This window comes from Mustelus asterias, chromosome 5 (assembly GCF_964213995.1).
Source record: "Mustelus asterias chromosome 5, sMusAst1.hap1.1, whole genome shotgun sequence".
NCBI lineage: Eukaryota > Metazoa > Chordata > Chondrichthyes > Carcharhiniformes > Triakidae > Mustelus > Mustelus asterias.
In genome coordinates, this window is record NC_135805.1 from 55,739,039 (window position 1) to 55,763,473 (window position 24,435).

Sequence of the window (24,435 nt, forward strand, 5' to 3'; positions counted from 1 at the left end):
CGGGTCCGAAGCCATTTATAAGAACCCAATGCAATTTTAAAGTGCTAACCTGTAGAGTGAAATAATAGGAACTGGCTGTAGGTTGGCTTAAATTGCACTCCTTAAATGACCCAATTAATGGCTACTTAAGAGGCTCCTCCCACTGTGCTTGTGATTTTACCAACAGCAGGAGGTACCAATGCCTTCTTGGGGACTGGGTGGGGGCTTCCTCCAGTTCAAACATCTGTTCCCTCCCAATGCATGCCACTTTCCTCCAAGGTACTATTCCAACCCCCCTTGCGTTCCCCCACAATTCCCTCCTGATTCTGGCTCCCCAACCCCTCACCCGGCCCTGTCAGCCTGGCCCCAGCAAAACTGACCCACTACCTTCCACTTCAACACCCATGGGGATCATTGCTGGGGAATGCAATCCCGCAGTCCCATTTATCCTAACACTAACTCTTGTGAAATATCAGGTGTCAATTCTGGCATAACAGGGGTAGATTTCCAACTTACTGTGTCTCAAACTACCACTGAGGATCAGGTGCTCATCATAGAAACCACCCAGATTTACTTTTCATTGAAATCAATGGATGTGAGGACCATTGAGCAATCATTTCTTCTCTTCTCACAAACTCGCCTTTCATTCTGCAACTTAAAACTTCCCGAGTGAGAATATCCATTTTCTATCACTTTATTAGCTGCAACAGCAAAGCCACCAATATCCAAAACAAACATTAAATTGTAACCTAATCAGGCCTATGAGGTTGTATATCTAATTTTCAGACCTCGATTCCCTACAATCGCAACCCCAGTTTCTGAGTAACTTTCCCAGAAACAAATTGGTGTTCAGAAGAACTTGAGCATTTTTGAATCACCCAGGATTTTACTGAAGTTAGTCTTTCTTCACTTGGAGATATTTAAGGGACATTGCAATGCAACTGAAACGATAACCACAGGCCATTCATCTCAACCAGTCTGAACTAGTGTTTAGTCACCACACAAGAGAGTATATTTCTCTTTAACTTTCTTTCTAATCTATCCCCAGCTGTTAACATGGTCTCTGCTTTAATCATTAACTCTACTAATGCATTGTAAAACCAAAGAATCCTCTTAGTCTGTCCCAAACGTCCATCATTCAGTTGTGTATCCATGACCCTTAATCTCTGGAGACAGCCTGTTTCTATCTAGTTTGGGATTCAGTGATGGTAATGCCATTTAACATTGTGGTGTTATGGTTAGAATCTCTCTTGGAGGACATACATGTCCTGCTATCTTATGAGAGAGCAGCATTGTATGAGTGCATTTGTGCTGTACCACTAATATTGGACACTGCCTCTGCGTTGCTACTGAATGTGGGAAAGCAAATCTAATGGTACCACTATGATCAGGGAAGCATGCGGGTCTTGCTGCATGCAAACGTGGACTGCGACTGTATCTGAGACATCACAAATTGTACTGAACATTGTGCAATCAGCAAACATATCTACTCCCGGCCTTATGATGGAAGGGTGGTCATTGATGAGGCAGCTGATGATGGTTGGGCCTGAGGAACTGAGGCTGAAACAACTGGCTTCCTCATGGTTACTCGTGTAACATGACAAAGTAACTCTCAGGGATTCCCTGATCTTGGTGGTACCATTAGGTCTGCTTTCCCACAGTCAGTAGCCACGCAGAGTCAGTGTCTAATATTAGTGGCACAGTACAAATGCAATATGATACTGTTAGAACATAAGAACATAAGAAATAGGAGCAGGAGTAGGCCATCTAGCCCCTCAAGCCTGCTCTGCCATTCAATAAGATCATGGTTGATCTGATAGTGGGTTCAGTTCCACTTACCCGCCCGCTCCCCATAACCCTTAATTCCCTTAATGGTTAAAAATCTATCTATCTGTGACTTAAACACATTTAACGAGGTAGCCTCTACTGCTACATTGGGCAGAGAATTCCAAAGATTCACTACCCTCTGGGAGAAGAAGTTCCTCCTCAACTCTGTTCTAAATTGACTCCCCCGTATTTTGAGGCTATGCCCCCTAGTTCTTGTTTCCACTGTACGTGGAAATAACCTCGTTGCTTCTACCCTGTCTAGTCCCTTCATTATCTTATATGTCTCTATGAGATCTCCCCTCAACCTTCTAAACTCCAATGAGTACAGGCCCAGTCTACTCAATCTCTCCTCATAAGCCAACCCCCTCATCTCCGGAATCAACCTGGTGAACCTTCTCTGTACCCCCTCCAAAGCTAATATATCCTTTCTTAAATAAGGGGACCAAAATTGTACACAGTACTCTAGGTGCGGCCTCACCAGTACCCTGTACAGTTGCAGCATGACCTCCCTGCTTTTATACTCTATCCCTCTCGCGATAAAGGCCAACATTCCATTTGCCTTCTTGATTATCTGCTGTACCTGCAAATTGAGTTTTTGTGATTCATGCACAAGGACCCCCAGGTCCCTCTGCACAGTAGCATGTTGTAATTTTTCACCATTTAAATAATAGTCCATTTTACTACTATTCCTTCCAAAGTGGAGAACCTCACACTTACCAACGTTATACTCCATCTGCCAGATCCTTGCCCACTCATTTAGCCTATCCAAATCTCTCTGCAGACTCTCTGTGTCCTCCACGCAATTTGCTTTCCCACTCATCTTTGTGATAAGATAGTAGGACATGTATGTCCTCCACGAGAGATTCTAACCATATCACCACAATGTTAAATGGAATTACCATCACTGAATCCCAAACTTTCAACTTCCTGGGGTTACCATTGACCAGAAACTGAATTAGACTAGCCATCTACATATTATAGTTTCAAGGTCAGATAAGAGGCTGGGAATTCTATGGAAAGTAACTGACCCCCTGACTCCTCCAAGCCTGTCAATCATCTACAAGGCACAAGTCAGGAGTGTGATAGAATACTTTCCACTTGCCTGGATGAGTGCAGTTCCAACAACATTCAAGCTCAACACCATCCAGGACAAAATAACCTGCTTGATCAGCACTTCATGCACCACCTTAAACATTCACTCCTTCCACCACCAATGCACAGCAGTGTGTCCCATCCATAAGATGCAATGCAATAACTCACCATGGTGCCTTCAACTTCTAAACCCACATCGAAGAATAAGAGAAGCAGACTACAGGGAGACGATGGTATTGCCACTAGATTACTCATCCAGAAACTCAGCTAATGTTCTGGGAGGCCGGGTTCAAATCCTGCCATGGCAGCTGATGGAATTTGAATTCAATAAAAAATATCTGGAATTAAGAATCTACTGATGGCCATGAAACCATTGTCGATTGTCAGAAAAACCCATCTGGTTCACTAATGTCCTTTAGGGAAGGAAATTTGCTGTCCTTATCTGGTCTGGCCTAGATGTGACAGCAATGTGGTTGACTCTCAACTGCCCTCGGACAACTAGGGATGGGCAGCCAGCGACGCCCATATCCCATTGAATAAATTTTTTAAAAGTAGTGTTGGAAAGCTAGTGGCAAACTAGAGCCTTGATTTGCATAATCGTATAATGCACCCATATAAGTCCCACATGTTAAAATTGCAACAATCCCATTGAATTCTTACAGTGCAGGAGACCATTCTGCACCGACTCTCCAAAAGAGCATCTTACCCAGGCTCACCCTCCCTGCCCTATCCCCGTAATCCCGCTAATCCACTGTGCCACCATGCCACCAAGCAAGTCATTCACCTATTCCATTATAACTGCATTTTGAGAATCTGGCATTGTTTTAACCATACGTTAAACAAATCAAGCCCCATATTAAATTATTTCAGTCTAAAATGTTGCACATAAACTACCCACTATCAAATTAGCTTACAGCTGATCTCACTAACAACACTATTCATGTCCTGATTGGACTTTCAAATACCACTTTGTGCTACTCTGAGACAGATGAAGATGAAGACCTCTCAGTTGTCACTTAATCATGATATCAAACTTCAATAGTAATCATTAGAGACTTTGATTTTATATTGTCAGCAACATCATTGCCAACCAATGTGAGAAAATGTTTTTGGTTCTGGTCCCAAGCTTTAAGCATTAAGATCAATCCAGTTATCTTCCCAATTACTAACTTGTTTTGTTATCACTTTAACTTTAAGATGGTCATTTGGGAATATTGCTCAATATACCTGGACATAGAATCAAAGATATACTTGTGCTACCTGAGAACTCTGGCAGTTTTGTGGAACGAATACAGAATGCCATTCTTTAGACAGTGGCCCAGAAATATCTGATGAAGTTGAAGGGCTATACAAAGAACTATAGAATACTTCCAAACAAACACTTTTGCATTTAGCACGTTAACAACACATGATTAGAGTGGCACGGTGGCACATTAGGGCGGCACGGTGGCACAGCGGTTAGCACTGCTGCCTCACCGCGCCAGGGATCTGGGTTCAATTCCCACCTTGGGTCACTATCTGTGTGGAGTTTGCACCTTTCACAGTAACTTCATTTCAGTGTTAATGTAAGCCTACTTGTGACTAATAAATAAATAAACTTTAAAAAAAACTTTAACTTTAAAGTGATTGATTACTGCAATCACAAAATAATGGTGTAATATTCCGAATTGATATGACTCCCAGCAGCAGAAATGCTTAGAGGGTCACACCTAACTCTGCAAGATTGAAACCACATCACAATGTGACAATCAAACTGCCCACCAGCTTCTCTTCAACAGTCATTACTGAGACCAGGCGAGATGGTGGGATTTGAACCCTTATCCCCAAACCAGTAGCCTGGGCTTTTGGATTACTTGTCCAATAACATTATCACTATGCTAACGTCTCTCTTTGGTAACATAATCAGATTATCAGAGCTAAGGCTTAAAAAAGGAGCAAGTTGTTCCTAAATTAGTAACGCTGGGGACAGGGGAGGGATGAAATTGAGTTTTGTTGCGACTGGAGGGTTAATTATGGATTGAAACTGTGCGCCTCTGCCAACCATGCCTTCCTCCTTCTCCACCATCTCCCTCCAATTCAATCTCCTACTCCACAGGTCCTGCCAGAAAGCTGCTGCAAGATCACAGAGAGCCAAAGTCATTGCACCACTGAGTTTCCTGGGGATGTGAGGTAAACGTCTGCAGCTCGATGATCTTTTTAACATGAGGCCTGAGACTCAGAATTGGCTCTGATGAGGAGTCGACCAGACTCGAAACGTTGGCTCTATTCTCTCTCCACAGCTGCTGTCAGACCTATTGAGATTTTCCAGCATTTTTTGTTTTGTCTCAGGCCTTGTTGTTCTGATACAGGGGCAGGATCTTTCCTCCAGGCTTCTGAATCTTACCACCAGGCTGATTTATGAGTCAGAAGCTCAAACCCCATAAAGAACTGTCAAACAAGTTGATTTTCCCAGAGTGACCAATTAATGGCAAAGAATGGTCTTACCTTCCAATTAAGGATGGGGAGTGGGCTGTCAAATCTAGAGGGCTAATAAGAGGCCTTTCTGTTTAAAAAGAGCAGCAGGTTTTAATAGAAGGCTCCTTCTCTAACTTTGTAAAATTTATGCTTTAAATGAGTGCTGCAACTGGGCCAATACCATTGCGGGGGAACCACTATAGAAATCAGCCTGCGCTTTGGCAGCAACCAGGCAGGGAGGGCCTCTAGTCCTGCCGGGAGTTCTGGCCCCATTGTCTGGTGCAGGGAGGCTGCATCCAAGCAGTTCAACTGGCCCCCACCACCTGTGGGTACATGGAGGCCAATCAGAAAATCCCAGTTAGCCTCCTTTAATTGGCCATGTGTGGGCAGGTAGCCTGATCAGCTCTCAAAATATCCCAATGGCACAAAGAAAGCAAGAAACCCTACTGCCACGGGGACCATCTTTAGTTCCCATCAGCCTCTGATTATGGTTCTGGCATAACTGGAATGGCAAAGCGTTGGGGAGAGTTATAGAACAAAGGGACCCAGGAGTATAGGTTCATAGCTCCTTGAAAGTGGAGTCACAGGTGGACAGGGTGGTGAAGAAGGCATTCGGCATGCTTGGTTTCATTGATCAGGACATTGAATACAGGAGTTGGGATGTCTTGTTGAAGTTGTACAGGACATTGGTAAGGCCACACTTGGAATACTGTGTACAGTTCTGGTCACTATTATAGAAAGGATATTATTGAACTAGAAAGAGTGCATAAAAGATTTACTAGGATGCTACCGGGACTTGGTGGTTTGAGTTATAAGGAAAGGCTGGATAGACTGGGATTTTTTTCCCTGGAGCGTAGGAGGCTTAGGAGTGCTCTTATAGAGGTTTATAAAATAATGAGGGGCATAGAAAAGGTGATAGGTGACAGTCAACATCTGTTCCCAAAGGTAGGGGAGACTAAACTAGAGGGCATAGGTTTAAGGTGAGAGGGGAGAGATACAAAAGGATCCAGAGGAGCAATTTTTTCACACAGATGACCTGCCAGTGTCAGTAGTAGAGGCAGGTACAATTTTGTCTTTTAAAAAGCATTTAGACAGTTACATGGGTAAGATTAGTATAGAGGGACATAGGCCAAACATAGGCAATTGGGTCTAACTAGCTCAATGATAAAAACTGGGCAGCATGGACAAGTTGGGCCTAAGGAATACATGATGTATTCATTACTCAGAATGCTGTTTCCCAGTTCGGAGGGCCAGATTCCCATCGTTCAGATTGACAGAAAGCAGCTCTCTGCGAATGTTCCATTTACCTTTCTGGGGCGGCACTGTGGCAAGGATGGCATGGTGGCACAGTGGTTAGCATTGCTGTCTCACAGTGCTAGGGACTCGGGTTCGATTCCCAGCTTAGCCTGTGCGGAGTCTGCACGTTCTACCCGTGTCTGCGTGGGTTTCCTCCGGGTGCTCCGGTTTCCTCTCACAGTCCGAAAGACTTGCTGGTTAGATGCATTGGCCATGCTAAATTCTCCTTCAGTGTATCCAAACAGGCGCCAGAGTGTGGCGACTAGGGGATTTTCAGAGTGGCTTCATTGCAATGTTAATGTAAGCCTACTTGTGACACTAATAAATAAACTTTAAACTTTTTTTTTACCTGCTAATTTTGCAAACAGGCTCTAATCTCTGATACAGAATAGAATGATCCCTATGACTGAAAGGCAGTGCCTGAGACCTCCCCAATATTGAATCTCAGCTTCATTTAAGTTAGACTGATGAGCTAAGAACATCTACTGGTTATTTCAGGCAGCGTTCCTGTAAAGAGCCTTTGAAGTTCAGGTCACTGCATCACTCTCAGTGATAATTGGATCAGTGATTAAAGGAAAGGTTTCCAAGGCGAGGAGGATTGTGGTTGTGACTGGAATCAGACGACCAACCAGAAAAAAAGAGGACTCTCAGGAAAGAGAGGGTGACCATGCAGGGCAGTGTGTCGGGGAAAAGAGTGCAATTTGGACAGTGAGATGGTGGTGATTGGGACATCGGGGTAGCGAATTGAGGGAGCAGTCGAGTGGGCATGTGGTCAAAGCATCCATTCGGATTCAGTGGGTGAGGTTTGGCCCATGTTTTAATTTAAGATCGGGAGATGTGCTACTGTTCCTCTTGGCTCCACATTCAGATAAATGCGTATTTTGTCTTTTTAAATGGTGGCCAGTCCCTTTAAGCACTGCTGTTTAGACTGCATGGTTTTCCTGAAGGCAGTCATGCCGGCAGCGACTGCATTCTGGGCAACCCAATTTTGTATAATGCGCCTCAAACAGACCCAACAAACCTCAGTCCTGTTTCAGGTACAAACCTGGACATTTAGCAACCCTACAGTGCAGAAGGAGGCCATTTAGCCTATCTAGTCTGCACCAACTCTCCGAAAGAGCATCTTACCCAGGCCCACCCCTGCCCTATCCCCATAACCCCGGCATTTACCATGACTAATCCACCTAACCTGCACATCTTTGGACTGTGGGAGGAAATCGGAGCACCCGGAGGAAACCCACGCAGACACATGGAGAATGTTCAAACCCCTCACGGGCAATTACCCAAGGTCAGAGGGGAATCCATAATAACTGAAGCTCATGCATCCATTTGCTTTCTTAAACATGGGACACTGCACCTTCACATTTTTAAGACTGTGACTTTGTTATTTACATTTAAAATCATTTAGCTGCCCACTGCTTAAAGAAGCAAACACAAGAGCTGCAAGATTGCATCCTGCTCTTGAGATGGCCAAAACCTTACAGATCATCTGAAATATTTGAATATGTATAATAAACACACTTTCTGTCACTACCTTGCAAAAAGGGTTGCATTTTTATAAAAAAAGGAAAATAAGTTGGCACTAATAACAGAACAAAAATAATGTTAACATTTTGTGAGGTGGATGTGAGAGATTTTATCATTTTGCAATTTTTCATGGTGCTGACTCAGTGCAACATAAATGAATGTCAGACCCACATGACTCAGTGTGCTTGCATCACGTGTTAACCTTTGCCTTTGAATGGAGCTCTAGAAATGCAGTACCTGATTATTCACTGTCAGTTCAGAGACACACTGATTTGAGCCAGCGGCCAATCTGAAGGACCTGGCTGTGCGAGTGTATCTGACACTCTCGGAGAAGTGCTCAAGCCTAGCATGGCACCGGCATCTGCTCTATGTGTTTGTGTGTGTGTGTGTGTGTGCAGACTGGCGTAAGTGAGTGTGGGAAAGCAGCAACTGCAGAGCAGGGCTGCCAGAAGGCACAAACCAGTGCTTGACTTTCTAGAGATTCACACACAGCACACAGATGGAAACGAATAAAAGAGTCTTTGCAGGGAGAGGGGGGTGGGGAGCCTCATTCATGCCAAATTGCACACAACCCATCATGTACAGTATTCCGAATATTCTCTTCCTTTCAAAGAACTTTCAGCTGATCGTCAATCGTTCTGCACCAAATTAAATTATCTGAGCACAGCACTGAGAGACAATCAAATCCTCCAACCTGCAAGACAGATCAGTCAAGCCTTTTCTTTTCACTTCATCCTTTAATAAGAGTTCGCACATGCCCACTGTCTACCTGGAATATCCATTGCTCCATTGTTAAGCTCTATTTAAATTAACTTGGTCACATTCTTTCTCCCACCTTTTCCCCACTCATTGAGATTTAACAATTGAAAGCTTTTATTTTCTTCTGCGTGTCATGTCGTAGAACGTTCTTTAACATGAAATTGTTTACACAGAGAAGGCGCAAGAAAGGTATGACTAAAAGTATTCCAAATCCTTAAAGGATCAGATAAAATGAATCCCGACAATATGTTCAAGATCACCACTGACACAAGAGCCAGGGGACATGGATTCAAGCTTAGATGAAGGAAGAACAATCAGTTTCCAGACAGAGTTTTTACACCCATTCTTCAACCCCCAACCCCGAGGTGAGTTGATTGGCAGGTGGTCATAAAATTGGGTGCCATAGCAGTGATGCCATGCTCATCACCTACCTATCTCTGCCGGGATTTTACCTGCATGGGGGTGAAGCATAGGCAACCTGCCCACCTGTGAGCCAATTGAGGCATTTAAAAGGCCAATTAAGGGCCTCGATCCTCCCTTCACTGCATGGATTTTACCCGTGACATCAAGTGCCAGGGCTAAAGTTCCAGACTGCCTTATACTATCAGTCTTGTTGTCAGGCTGGGTAAGTGCCTCTTGTTTAGGCACCATGGTGACACCCTCAAAAAAGACTGCCTTAGGATGCCCCTCTGCCCTAACAAATCTGGCTCCACATCCACACCTCGCTGGCACCTGCCAATCTAGCCCAAGTGAATCTTGGGTTTACTTTTAAGTCCAGGTCCATGATGTCTCTTCTGGAATGCCTGCAGTTCCAACAGGAGTCATGCCTCCCAATGGTCCAGGTGGAACTGGGGAGTTGCCAACCAACCTGTCCTTGTCCCCACATGCCGACACTATAGTTAAGAAAGCTCACCAACGCCTCAACTTTCTCGGAAGACGAAAGAAATTTGGCATGTCAGCTACGACTCTCACCAACTTTTACAGATGCACCATTTAAAGCGTTCTTTCTGGTTGTATCACAGCTTGGTATAGCTCCCAAGACTCCCTCCCGGTCACTGCCCAAGACCGCAAGGATCTACAAAAGGTCGTGAATGTAGCCCAATCCATCACGCAAACCAGCCTCCCATCCATTGACTCTGTCTACACTTCCTGCTGCCCTGGCAAAGCAGCCAACATAATTAAGGACCCCACACACCCCGGACATTCTCTCTTCCACCTTCTTCCTTCGGGAAAAAGATACAAAATTCTGAGGTCACATACAAACCGACTCAAGAACAGCTTCCTCCCTGCTGCTGTCAGACTTTTGAATGGACTTACCTTGCATTAAGTTGATCTTTCGCTACATCCTAGCTATGACTGTAACACTACATTCTGCACTCTCTCGTCTCCTTCTCTATGAGCTGTATGTTTTGTCTGTATAGCGTGCAGGAAACAATACTTTTCACTGTATGATAATACATGTGACAATAATAAATCAAATCAATTGATTGGCTGGCAGTTCTTGGAGGTGGAACGTCATCCTTGATGGGGGCGGAAGTCTCATGTTGAGCCAGTTAATGGCTGCCAGATGACCTGGTCAAACAGAGGTGAGCTTCTTTCCCAACTTTTCAGCTAGGGGTTAACTCCACACCCGTATTAAATTCTGGAAGAGGGTAAGGCAGAGAATGGTGCATGTTTGGATTGGCTGCTCAGTGTATGTGGATGTAATAGCACGACACCTCTCGGGCGACGTCAAGACACTTCAGGCTTTGTAAAAAACAAAAGGTATTTATCGATAAAGAGAAATCAGGTACAGGGGATAGCAGCTCATGGCTGCCTTGGGGCAGAGCCCCAGTTCCTATATGCTTACCACATGGCTGCTCAATGATTCTGCCTGAGACTGGACTCCGCGTGTAATTACTCGCCCACAGTTCCCATTGGTCCCTCAAGCCAAGTGACTCTCTTAGGCTATGCTGTCTTAAAGAGGCAGACACCACAATCACTACATCCTTCCCCCTTTAATTTTTCATATAAAAGTCAAAATCAGTTTACTCAACCCACATTCTAAGTGCACATTTTAAAAACAAGTTAGACATTTGTAAATCAATGTAGCGATTGTTCAAAGATGAGCTCTTGAGGCTTGCATTTAACTTCCACTGGTAGGCTTCAACTATGATGTGGAGATGCCGGCGTTGGACTGGGATAAACACAGGAAGAAGTCTCACAGGTTAAATTCCAACAGGTTTATTTGGCAGCAAAGCTAGTATCCGAAAGCTAGTGCTGCCAAATAAACCTGTTGGACTTTAACCTGGTGTTGTGAGACTTCTTACCAGGCTTCAACTACGCATAGTTCCAAATATGGTCTGGCTTGGGACTCTTCCATACAGGCTTGCTGCTTCACGAGTTCTGTCCAAGATTGTGCTCTGACCAAGGACTACATACTTCACTCTACTAACGGTGTCACTCTCCACTCCTCTGTTGATCCTTTTCTCTGTCAAGCCCATTCTGCTCTACAGTGCATACAGGAACCATCATCACAATACAACGCAGTCTTATGTCTTGCCAGCTCATTCTCAACCTCGGTTTGTTACTTGTGAAGGAAATGGCTCTGGTAATCTATTTCTGATACTGAGGTCATGTGAAAAAGTTCCTTCTCTTTCTAACATTTCTATTTGGCATCTTTTCATCGACCATTTTATCATGCTCATTCTTGTGCTTTTTTATTAGTGTGACCATTTCAGCAATCTTGTTGCAGCATAAATCTCAGTTCCCTTCTCTCGCTGAATTGCTGCTTTGTCTCGCACTCTCTCGCACATTTTTCTACAACTGGGTGACTTCATTTTCCGCTCTCTACCTTTCGTCTTCTGCATCATCCCATCTTCTGCACCTGCTCCGCCTGTAATTTTGTACTCAGACTCTGCCAGTGCAGTTTGGTCTGAGCCATTTCCAGCTCTATCTCCCGCAGTTGGTATTTCCTTTACCTTGATTGATATTCATCTGCAGTCGCTTTGGATGGACTGACAATTTTAAGTGGCTCCTCTTTGTTTAAAAAGTTTGCTGCAGCGATTGCAGTCTCCGGCCTGCTTCCGAATTTGTTCCAACTCAGCTTTATTTCCCACCTGCTGCCTGTCCAATCTCTCATGCATGATTTGGTTATATATGATGATTTAGCTGGTCTGTTTGGTTTCAGATTCTCATTCTCCATATGTGCTGGTTTTACTCTTTTCCTATTTCTCTGCTTTCATAATTCATTCAGTTTATCCATTTCTGAGTTTCTTCCAAGATGAACTCATCAGTCTCTCCTGACAACATTCGATAACGATCTCTCTCTGCTCATGCTCTGCATGTTTGACGAGAATTGCTATATTCCTTTTGTTGTAGTTGCAACAAGCTTTACTTCTACGTTCACCATTTCTTCCTTCTTCTTGTTATTTTTATGAGACACTTCTCCTGAACTGCTAACTTGTTCAACACTTGTGTTCCCTCTTTGAGTTTGTCCATTGCTATGTCCTCCACAGCACCCTTGAACACTGGACAATTTCTGCCTCTCTGCAGAATGTCAATATCTCCAGCTCACTTGTGTATTCCACACGACTGGTCGTTTGATCATTTGATTGGATATCTACAGGATTCCCCATATGGCTCTGGTGAATGATAACTGCTCTAATTTCTGCTTCAACAGTATGGTGACTCTTGTAGTAGATGGTACAGGATGTGCTACATGAGTGCCATGAATCAAACCCTTGAGGTGCTTCACTCTGAGAATAGCAGTTCTCTCACCCATCACAAAACTGATAGCATCCACTACATGGGACTTCCTCGGCTCTTCTCGAGTTCCAGCTGTGATCGTTCTTGTTGAGTTCCACTTATGCTTTCTCTCTCAACATTTTTTACCTTTCTCACATCTTCTTGCTGGTAAATGTTGTATTGTTTCTCACTGGCCCAAATAGATTTCCTTGCTACTTGCACCGTTTTCATAGTACTTGTTTTTCTAGCTTTAATACAGTTGGATCACTTCTCCTTTAGATTAGGGACACAGACATTTACCTCCTTTTAGGTTTCTATAGTTCTCAGTGAAATTTAAAGTTTAAAGTTTAAAAAGTTTTTTATTTATTAGTCAGAAGTAAGGCTTACATTAACACTACAATGAAGTTACTGTGAAATTCCCCTAGTCGCCACACATCGGCGCTGTTCGGGTCAATGCACCCTCTTTTCTCTTCACTCTTACTTCTTCCTTTGCTGTGGTTTATCTTACTTTTTGACTGATTACAGCTTTATTGATTGCTCGTAGTTTATTGCTAAAACTTCCAAGGAACTTCTCATTACAATATAACAGGATGGGATGCAACTGAGTCTTGCTGACTTCAGCTCTTCAATTAGTCACTGAGGATCTTCCGTCGCTCTCTGCCTGGGTTTTCACCGGGTTTCCCAATGCCCCCTCCCACTCCGCCACTCCAGGGTTTTCATCAGTCTGTCTGGGTTTTCACCAGGGTTTTATAATGCCCCCTCCCACTCCCTCCCAACTCCACTTCAGGGTTTTCATGATGCCACCCTCACTGGGGTTTCTCAGCACTCCCCCTTCACTGGGGTCTACCAGTTCTCCAGGTTTCTCAGCGCATCTCCTTCTCCAGGGTCTTTTGCTGTCTACCCTAAGTCCAGCATTGCCTCTTGCTTGAGGATTTAATTTCCTCCACTGAGGTCTTGCATTGCTTACAGTCCCTCTTTTTAGAGTTGTCTTCAATCTGCAGCCTTCACTGATTTTTCTGTCCCTTGTCCTTTGTTCCTTCTTATAACTGTTGCATTAAATGTTGTAGAATGTTAAAGGCCATACCTCTTTAAATGCAATACTGCTTTCCAACGCCGGCAACTCCACATCATGCTTTAAGACCTTCCTTTTGACAGATGTATTTTGCAACAATGTCCCAATGTAGGTACAGAGTCTCTCTTGCTGCTGCAGCTGCTGGAATGGTTATTTTTCCAAAACTGCAACATGTTTTTGAGTGCCAGCCATTCTCTTTTAACTTTAGATTATTCACCATTTAAAACAAATTTCCGAATATTTCTGCTGGAAATCTCTCTGCGCAGGCGTCCTTGCCCAGACATCCTGCAGATTCTGTTCAGATTGGGAAACTTGCAATAGCTCCTTGAGGCATCTCTCTTTCTAACCCCTGAACTTATTAACTGCAACCAATACCTTCTTTAAAAAAAAAATCTTCCCAGATTTCTCCTTATTAAATCTGAGACACGGTTTTCTTCTCGCTGAAGATATCCTCTTTTTACAAGCAAATTACTGCGGAAGTGGCAATCTAAATCCAAAAGAGAAAATGCTGGAAAATCTCAACAGGTCTGGCAGCATCTGCATTTGACAAAGGATCACCTGGACTCGAAACGTCAGCTCTTTTCTCTCCTTACAGATGCTGCCAGACCTGCTGAGATTTTCCAGCATTTTCTCTTTTGGATTTAGATTGCCACTTCCGCATGAAGACAACTCTAAAAAGAGGGACTGTAAGCAATGCAATTTCTTTATAATTTGTTTTTCATTGCTGCTGAAGGCTAGCTAATTTCTCTTCATTCCAATTTTTTAAAACATCTTTCTTAAAGATTTGTCCCACATTTTCAAAAAACAGATTATCTGGTCAATATCTCATTGCTGTTCTTGGGCTTGCTATGCACGAAATGGCTGCTGTGTTCCCCAATTGTGTGGAGATGCCGGCGTTGGACTGGGGTGAACACAGTAAGAAGTCTCACAACACCAGGTTAAAGTCCAACAGGTTTATTTGGTAGCAAATACCATAATAATGCTACCAAATAAACCTGTTGGACTTTAACCTGGTGTTGTGAGACTTCTTACTGTGTTCCCCAATTGTAACAGTTCTAAACAGTCTTGATACTTCTAAAGTATTTAATTGGCTGAGAAACACTTTAGATTTTGTCTAAAAAGGTATGATTTCAACTCTTTTTTTCTTGTTCATCTTTCGAAGCGAAGAACAGGAGTAGGTCATTCAGCCCATCGAGCCTGCTCTGCCCTTTAATGTGATCATGGCTGATCCTCTATCTCATCACCATACTCATGCCCTCACGATACCCCTTGGTGCCTCCAGTTTGTAGAAACCCCAATCTACTTATTACTCAAATGCTTTCAGTGACTTGGCCTGTACAGCCTTATATGATAGAGAATTTCACAGGTTCTCCACCCTCTAAGTAGTTTCTCCTCATCTCAGTCCTAAATGGCCTACCCCATATCATGAAACCGTGACCCCTTGTTCTAGACCCCCAGCCAGGGGGAGCATCACTTCTGCATCCAGCCTGTCCAGCCCTGTCAGAATTTTATACATTTCATTGAGATGCCCTCTTATTCTTCTAAGCTCCAGTGAATACAGGCCTAGTCAATCCAATCTCTCCCATACGACAATCCTGCCCTCCCAGGAATTAGTCTGATGAACGCTTGTCGCACTCACTGTATGGCAAGGATATATGTTCTTAGGTAAGGAGGCCAGAACTGTACACAATACTCCAGGTATCCATCATTTGGTCTTTGATGGGGTTTCAGTGGGTATGTAGATAACTGCTAAGGCCAATCTGCACCCAGAAGGTTCTGCTACAAATGGGACAGGGTACAACTGATGAGTGAATCTTAGATGAGTTGTTGGCTTGGGATTTCCTCTCTTTGCGTTTGCTCTCCATCTCTGATATGCACTTGCATTTGAAAGAGGCCGCGCTGTTTTTATTCAGTTGCACCAGGTACAGCGTTCTTTTGTGAAGCCTTCAGACTGTCTTTGTAATGCTTCTTTTGACTGCCCCCATGGGAGCACCCCTCAGACTCAAGCCCTCCATCAAAGATTCGCTTTGGTAGATAAGTGTCAGACATTCTGGCCACATGACCAGCTCAACTCAGTTGTAGTTGTCTCAGAAAAATTAAATTATTAAAAAGTTATTAACTACTGGCCTTCTGAGTCATGTTACCCAGTTTTTCAACAGCTGTGAATACAGTGATTTAATTTGTACCATATCAATGTCACTGAGTTATTTCTTGTGTCTGCAACCAAATATTTGAAGATTATCATTTTGATCTTGTGTAAGTTAATAAATAATAATTTAGAAACCGCATTCCAAAAATTTGCAGAGCATAAAACTTAGTATTTACATGTAGTGCCACTTGAGTTCAGTGCTCAGGATTTCATGTGTAAGCAAAGTTTTCCATGCTAACCACATTTGATTAAGAGATTTGATTAAGACTCGATGGGCTGAATGGCCTCCTTCTGCACTGTGGGGATTCTATGATTCCGTGAATTGAGACAACCTAAACATTTCTAGAAGTGATGGCAATGCTATTCCTTCAAGGGTTCAATGCACGAGCAACATATGACAGAGGAAGTTTAACCCTGTGTATGTAATGTTTCCCTCCCATGAAGAACAATATTGAAAGGCTTACAGGTTGTGGAGTGAATTCAACTCTTATCCTGGAGGAAGCGACCATGCCGATTATCACACACCTGGCGCTTCTGATAAGGACTTTGCCCCTCATAGAAAATTGAGACTTCAATAGAGCTTCGCTAAAAAGACTATAATTATAGTCCATGAAAATAATTTGCAGAAAAGAATCCAGCAGGACAGACTATTTGGAGAATCATTGTGGAGAAGTTCAAGCAGATCTTCAGAACACTACAAGACAAAAAACTCATTACATGTAATTATTGCTTACCAGGACCGAAGCTTGATAGCAAGGCTTCTCTGCAAATCTGAGTCTGCTACTACGAGAAGAGGCAATTAAGTTAATTCTGTACCACATGGAGCTTTTGACCGGGAGGCTAACCTGCATCAGTTGATGTCTGTAAACCAGAGCTTAAAAGAAGTGAAATATCATACAAAGTGTTATGCACAATGTAGTTTGACCAGGAGAGATCAGGAGATTTCTAAAACACTGTACTTCTCAAAAATTGTTTGCTTACATTAAAACATCCTCCATTTTTTGTAGCTATTTGAAAAGATCATCTGAGGTGAAAAGAGAATGCTTTCTGCGACTGTATGTATATATTTTATATATTTACATAAATGATATAAGTCATCGAGCGATAAGATTTTCTCACAAACTAATTCTCAAAACAATAGTACCTTTCAATGGAAATCCATGCAACTTAGTAAAGAAAGGGGGGGATGTGGGCCCAAAAAGGAACACGGAGTCAATGATGCACAATTAAACTACCTGTTGCAATGAAGGCGGCATGCAATCTTCATGCTGTCTGTTTATTATGTTGTCTACTGGTCTATTGTTACAACATGCAGCCAGTGCTAAGTGTGCTGTTGAACGGCGACATATCTGAATAAGGGAAGAAACGTCTTGAGACACGAGCACAAGTTCAAGCTAGTCTGCGCTACTGACAGCTAAAGTCTGCACCTCTTAAAGGGAAGATGCATTTTGGCAGAAGGAGGTACCAGAACTCAATGCAGAAGTACCTTGAACTTGGGAAAGACACAGGAACAACACAATGTGACAGAGGTCAACTCCAAAGATTTCCAACGCAGCACAGTAAGCTTTGATGCAAGAGGTGGAATGCGGGAGAGAAGTCCTCCATACACAGGGGACTAGGGGTCCTTCCAGATAAATTCTGAGAAGGTGTTGGGAGAAGATAACTATGTGAGTCAATGCCAACTTTCTTTACTAAGTTGCATGGATTTCCATTGAAAGGTATCAATGTTTTGAGAATTAGTTTGTGAGAAAATCTTATCTCTAGATGACTTATATCGTCCACGTAAATATATAAAATATATACATACAGTCGCAGAAAGCATTCTCTTTTCACCTCAGATGATCTCTTCAGGTAGCTACATAAAATGGAGCATGTTTTAATTTAAACAAACAATTTTTGTGAAGTACAGTGTTTTAGAAATCTCCTGATCTCTCCTGGTCAAGCTACATTGTGCATAACACTTTGTATGATATTTCACTTCTTTCAAGCTCTGGTTTACAGACATCAACTGATAACAAAGAACAAAGAACAGTACAGCACAGGAAACAGGCCCTTCGGCCCTCCAAGCCTGTGCCGCTCCTTGGTCCAACTGGACCAATCGTTTGTATCCCTCCATTCCCAGGCTGCTCATGTGACTATCCAGGTAAGTCTTAAACGATGTCAGCGTGCCTGCCTCCACCACCCTACTTGGCAGCGCATTCCAGGCCCCCACCACCCTCTGTGTAAAAAACGTCCCTCTGATGTCTGAGTTATACTTCGCCCCTCTCAGCTTGAGCCCGTGACCCCTCGTGATCGTCACCTCCGACCTGGGAAAAAGCTTCCCACTGTTCACCCTATCTATACCCTTCATAATCTTGTATACCTCTATTAGATTTCCCCTCATTCTCCGTCTTTCCAAGGAGAACAACCCCAGTCTACCCAATCTCTCCTCATAGCTAAGACCCTCCATACCAGGCAACATCCTGGTAAACCTTCTCTGCACTCTCTCCAATGCCTCCACGTCCTTCTGGTAGTGCGGCGACCAGAACTGGACGCAGTACTCCAAATGCGGCCTAACCAGCGTTCTATACAGCTGCATCATCAGACTCCAGCTTTTATACTCTATACCCCATCCTATAAAGGCAAGCATACCATATGCCTTCTTCACCACCTTCTCCACCTGTGTTGCCACCTTCAAGGATTTGTGGACTTGCACACCTAGGTCCCTCTGTGTTTCTATACTCCTGATGACTCTGCCATTTATTGCATAACTCCTCCCTACATTATTTCTTCCAAAATGCATCACTTCGCATTTATCCGGATTAAATTCCATCTGCCACCTCTCCGCCCAATTTTCCAGCCTATCTATATCCTGCTGTATTGCCCGACAATGCTCTTCGCTATCCGCAATTCCAGCCATCTTTGTGTCATCCGCAAACTTGCTGATTACACCAGTTACACCTTCTTCCAAATCATTTATATATATCACAAATAGCAGAGGTCCCAGTACAGAGCCCTGCGGAACACCACTGGTCACAGACCTCCAGCCGGAAAAAGACCCTTCGACCACTACCCTCTGTCTCCTATGGCCAAGCCAGTTCTCCACCCATCGAGCCACTTCTCCTTGTATCCCATGAGCCTTAACCTTCTTAACCAACCTGCCATGTGGGACTTTGTCAAATGCCTTACTGAAATCCATATAGACGACATCCACGGCCCTTCCTTCATCAACCGTTTTTGTCACTTCCTCAAAAAACTCCACCAAATTTGTAAGGCACGACCTCCCTCTTACAAAACCATGCTGTCTGTCACTAATGAGATTGTTCCGTTCTAAATGCACATACATCCTGTCTCTAAGAATCCTCTCCAACAACTTCCCTACCACGGACGTCAAGCTCACCGGCCTATAATTTCCTGGGTTATCCCTGCTACCCTTCTTAAACAACGGGACCACATTCGCTATCCTCCAATCCTCAGGGACCTCACCCGTGTCCAAAGAAGCGACAAAGATTTCCGTCAGAGGCCCAGCAATTTCCTCTCTCGTCTCCCTGAGCAGTCGAGGATAGATGCCATCAGGCCCTGGGGCTTTGTCAGTTTTAATGTTCCCTAAAAAACCTAACACTTCCTCTCTTGTAATGGAGATTTTCTCTAACGGGTCAACACCTCCCTCCGAGACACTCCCGGTTAACACGCCCCTCTCCTTCGTGAATACCGATGCAAAGTATTCATTTAGGATCTCCCCTATTCCCTTGGGTTCTAAGCATAATTCCCCTCCTTTGTCCCTGAGAGGTCCGATTTTCTCCCTGACAACTCTTTTGTTCCTAACGTATGAATAGAATGCCTTAGGATTCTCCTTAATCCTGCCTGCCAAGAACATCTCGTGCCCTCTTTTTGCCCTTCTAACTCCCCGTTTGAGATCTTTCCTACTCTCTCTGTATTCCTCCAGAGCTCCATCTGTTTTCAGTTGCCTGGACTTAACGTACGCCTCCCTTTTCATTTTAATCAGATCCTCAATTTCCCTGGTTATCCACGGCTCTCGAATCCTACCTTTCCTATCTTTCCTTTTTACAGGCACATGCCTATCCTGCAGCCTTATCAATAGTTCCTTAAAAGACTCCCACATGCCAGATGCGGACTTACCCTCGAACATCCTCTCCCAATCAACATCCACCAATTCCTGCCTAATCCGACTATAGTCAGCCTTCCCCCAATTTAGCACCCTGCCCGTAGGACAGCACTCATCCTTGTCCATTACTATCCTAAAGTTAACAGAGTTGTGGTCACTATTTGCCACATGTTCCCCTACCGAAACTTTGACGACCTGACCGGGCTCATTTCCCAGAACTAGGTCCAGTATAGCCCCCTCTCTAGTCGGGCTATCTACATACTGTTCCAAAGAACCTTCCAGTACGCATTTTACAAATTCCTCCCCGTCCGGTCCCCCAGCTCTAAGCACTTTCCAGTCTGTGCCAGGGAAATTAAAGTCCCCCACTACAACAACCCTATTTTTTCTGCACCTATCCAGAATCTCCTGACATATCCTTTCCTCCACTTCCCGTGGGCTGTTGGGTGGTCTGTAGTACACCCCCAGCATAGTGACTGCACCCTTCCTGTTTCTGAGTTCCACCCACAGCGACTCAGTACATGACCCCTCTAAGTTGTCTACCCTCTGCACCGCGGTAATATGCTCCTTAACTAATATCGCTACTCCCCCACCTTTTTTAGCCCCTCCTCTGTCTCGCCTAAAACACTGATACCCCGGAATATTCAGCTGCCAGTCCTGTCCTTCTTTTAACCAAGTTTCCGTCACCGCAACCACATCCAAATTCCGCACAAGCATTAAGGCCCTAAGTTCGTCTGTTTTACCCGTTACACTCCTCGCATTGAAGCAGATGCACTCCAGACCTCCAGGCCCAGTCAGGTCCTCCTCCTCCAGAGTGCTCCTCTTCTTAGCTAGCCTTGCCCTGGCCCCCAGCTCGACCCCAGCCTCAGTATTTACTGACCTCCTGTTTTGTTCCCCACCCCCCTGCCACACTAGTTTAAATCCTGCCGAAACACTCGAGCAAAACTCCCAGCCAGGATATTTGCTCCCTTCCAGTTAAGGTGTAACCCATCCTTTCTGTACAGTTGCCATCCTGACTTGAAGATTTCCCAGTTATCTATGAATTTAAAACCCTCCCTCTTGCACCAGTCCTTTAGCCACGCGTTCAACTGTAGAATCTCCCTGTTCCGAGCCTCACTTGCACTAGGCACCGGGAGCAGTCCAGAGATTGCTACACTGGAGGTCTTACTTTTTAGCCTAGCACCCAACTCCCTGAATTTCTCTCGTATGACCCCCCTGCTCTTCCTACCTACATCATTTCCCCCAATGTGTACAATCACATCCGTTTGACTACCTTCCTTTTGAAATATGCTTCCTACCCTCTCGGAGACATCCAGTACCCCGGCACCAGGGAGGCAGACTACCATCCTGGATTCTCGTTCAGTCCCACAGAAGCGCCTGTCCGTGCCTCTAACTATTGCGTCCCCCACAACTATCGCTCTCCTAAACCCCTTCTTTCCCTTCCGGACCCTTGAGCCTGTCTCCGTGGAGGCGATCTGGTCCTCGTGGCTTACCCCTGGAGGGTCATCCCCCTCCACAGAATCCAAAACAATATACCTATTGTGGAGGGGGACAACCACAGGGGATCCCTCCACAGACTGCTCACTCCCTTCCCTTCTCCCATCTGTTGCCCATCCCTTTCTCTTATGGGAGACTGCCACTGGGGTGCTTTCTGGCACATCACCCTTCTGACTATTACCCCTCCTAACCGTGACCCACGTGTCTTCCTTCCGAGACCCTGGTGTCACTACCTGACTATAACTTTTATCTATGACTCTCTCATTTTCCCTAACTAAACTGAGTTCATCGAGCCTCAGCTCCAGCTCCCTTACACGATCCTTCAGGAGATGCAGTTCCACACATCTGGCACAGATATGGACTTCCGGGAGGCAAGTTGTCTCCAGGAACTCCCACATCCCACACCGAATGCAGTATACTGGCCTCCCACTCATACCAGCCATGTCCTTTTTAGTTTTGGGGATAAAACAAAAAGGGGGTGTAACCAAAGAAAAACAAACAAACAACCTTCCTCGCCGAAGCCCTGTGAGCCAAAGCCCTTTTAGCTCTCACTCTGTCCCTGCTCACTCCACTGCCCGCTAACGACGCTGCCCGCTCAAAGGTGCGGCCTACTTTTAAACCCTCCAAAATCTTCCCAGGCTGCTGCTGGGCCTATTTCCTGTTTAGAAAAAAAACCTCCGATTTTTTTCACTAATTTAACTGAAAAATAATTAAATAAATTAGTGCACAAACAAGCTCCCTTACCCTCAGCCTGCTCCTGTGGAACAATGAGCTTGAAACCTCCAAGTGATGCAGGTTAGCCTGGCGTAGTAGCAGACTCCATGTAGCCCTGAGGGCCTAGATACAGTGCCAAAAGAAATTCAGTGGCCTCTCACTTCCTGAAATATCATAACCCACCAACTGCATCATGAGCCTCACACACTACCGAATACACCACAATCCCCATCAGTCACCTACCAACAATCCACAACTCAAATCTCATAATCATAGCTTCACTTAACTCTCACACACTTGGTACTGCTGAAAGTCACACACTCATATCCCAGCTATTCACCATGACAACTCTGTCACCCACAAACATATCATCCTTTAACAATACTGACACACTTCCCTTTCACTTCCCACCTAATTGGTGGGCAAAAGGCATAATTAAGTAACCTCAGCCCCATGGAGAAGACCATGTCACCATAGCAGCCATGACTATGCCCATGGCCAACGCTGGGCTGAAAGGATTGAGGATCATGGTATATTCATATCTAATCCTCCCTCTGGAATTCCCTACCCCTGATGGAAGCTCAATCACAGAGTATGTTCAAGACAGAAATCAATTGATTTCTGTGGACTAATGACATTAAGGGACATTGAGATAGTGTGGGTAGATGATCCGCCATGGTCTAATTGAATGCTGGAGCAGGCTCAATGGGCTGAATGGCCGACTCCTGTTCCCATGTTCTCAACCCTACTTCCCCTCATCCCACAATGTCTTCTGATTCACAAGCTGTAGATAGTGCAAGCGTACACTTTTGCTTACCATCTGCCTTCCTTCAACTCCAAAGATGTGCAGGTTAGGTGGATTGGCCATGCTAAATTGTCCCTTAGTGTCAGGGGATTAGCAGCATAAATACATGGGGTTAAAGGCACTGGACCTGGGTGGGATAGTTGCCGGTGCAGGCTCGATGGGCCAAATGGCCTCCTTCTGCACTGTAGAGATTCTGTAATTCTACAATTCTATCTTTGTGCCTTGCTCTTTTCAGATAGGCAAGAACTGCTACTTAATCAGGCAATGGTACAGGAGTGAGAAGGTCAAGAAGAAAAAAAGACTAGTGATAATTAAACGCCAGAATTTTACCTCACCTGCCCCGGAATCGGGGTGGACGTGGCTCGCAGAACAGAATTCTCCATTGGCCTCGGGCGGAATTTTACGAGCCTCACCCAAGCGAGGTTGTAAAATACCAGCCATACTTGATTTCAAGTTCACGTCCACCAGCTCAAATACTGGCATTGCACCTCCTTTAGACAGTAACAGAGTGATGATATTGACTTGCAGGGAGGCACTGGCTACAAGTGACTTGCAGCCAGGTCAGGAGATGAAGATAGCTCACTGGTGAGTGACTTCTGCACAAAGGATTGAGATGAGGACCTGGCTGGGGCGACAAATAGAAAATATTAATGGAATGCTCAGTCCATTGGTAGGACAGCCTTCTGTTGCTGTCATGGAGGAATCCAGCATCATAATGACACAAGGCATAACTGGCTCAATATTAGTGAAACTAGATTGATAATAACAGCAGAATAAATAGTTAAATTTTGAGATGTGTCTTTAACAATTCTGATATTTTCTTTTTACTTTGGTTGATCGGTTGGAATAATGAAATGATCTGATTGAACAGTATGGCGACGTCATTCTCGATCTGTGGGAATTGTAAAAAGCAGAACTGGATGATATATAGATTTAAAAATTGTTGTGGGCGTTGCCTAGTTCTTAGTAAGAAGTCTCACAACACCAGGTTAAAGTCTAACAGGTTTACCATAGAAACCATAGAAACCCTACAGTGCAGAAAGAGGCCATCTGGCCCATCGAGTCTGCACCGACCACAATCCCACCCAGGCCCTACCCCCATATCCCTACACATTTTACCCGCTAATCCCTCTAATCTACACATCTCAGGACACTAAGGGGCAATTTTAGCATGACCAATCAACCTATCCCGCACATCTTTGGACTGTGGGAGGAAACCGGAGCACCTGGAGGAAACCCACGCAGACACGAGGAGAATGTGCAAACTCCACACAGACAGTGAATCAAACCCAGGTCCCTGGTCCCTGGATCGAACCCAGGTCCCTGGAGCTGTGAAGCAGCAGTGCTAACCACTGTGCTACCGTGCTGCCCCACAGTTTATTTGCCCTTACAGTTTATTTGGAATCACGAGCTTTCGGAGCGCTGTTCCTTCATCA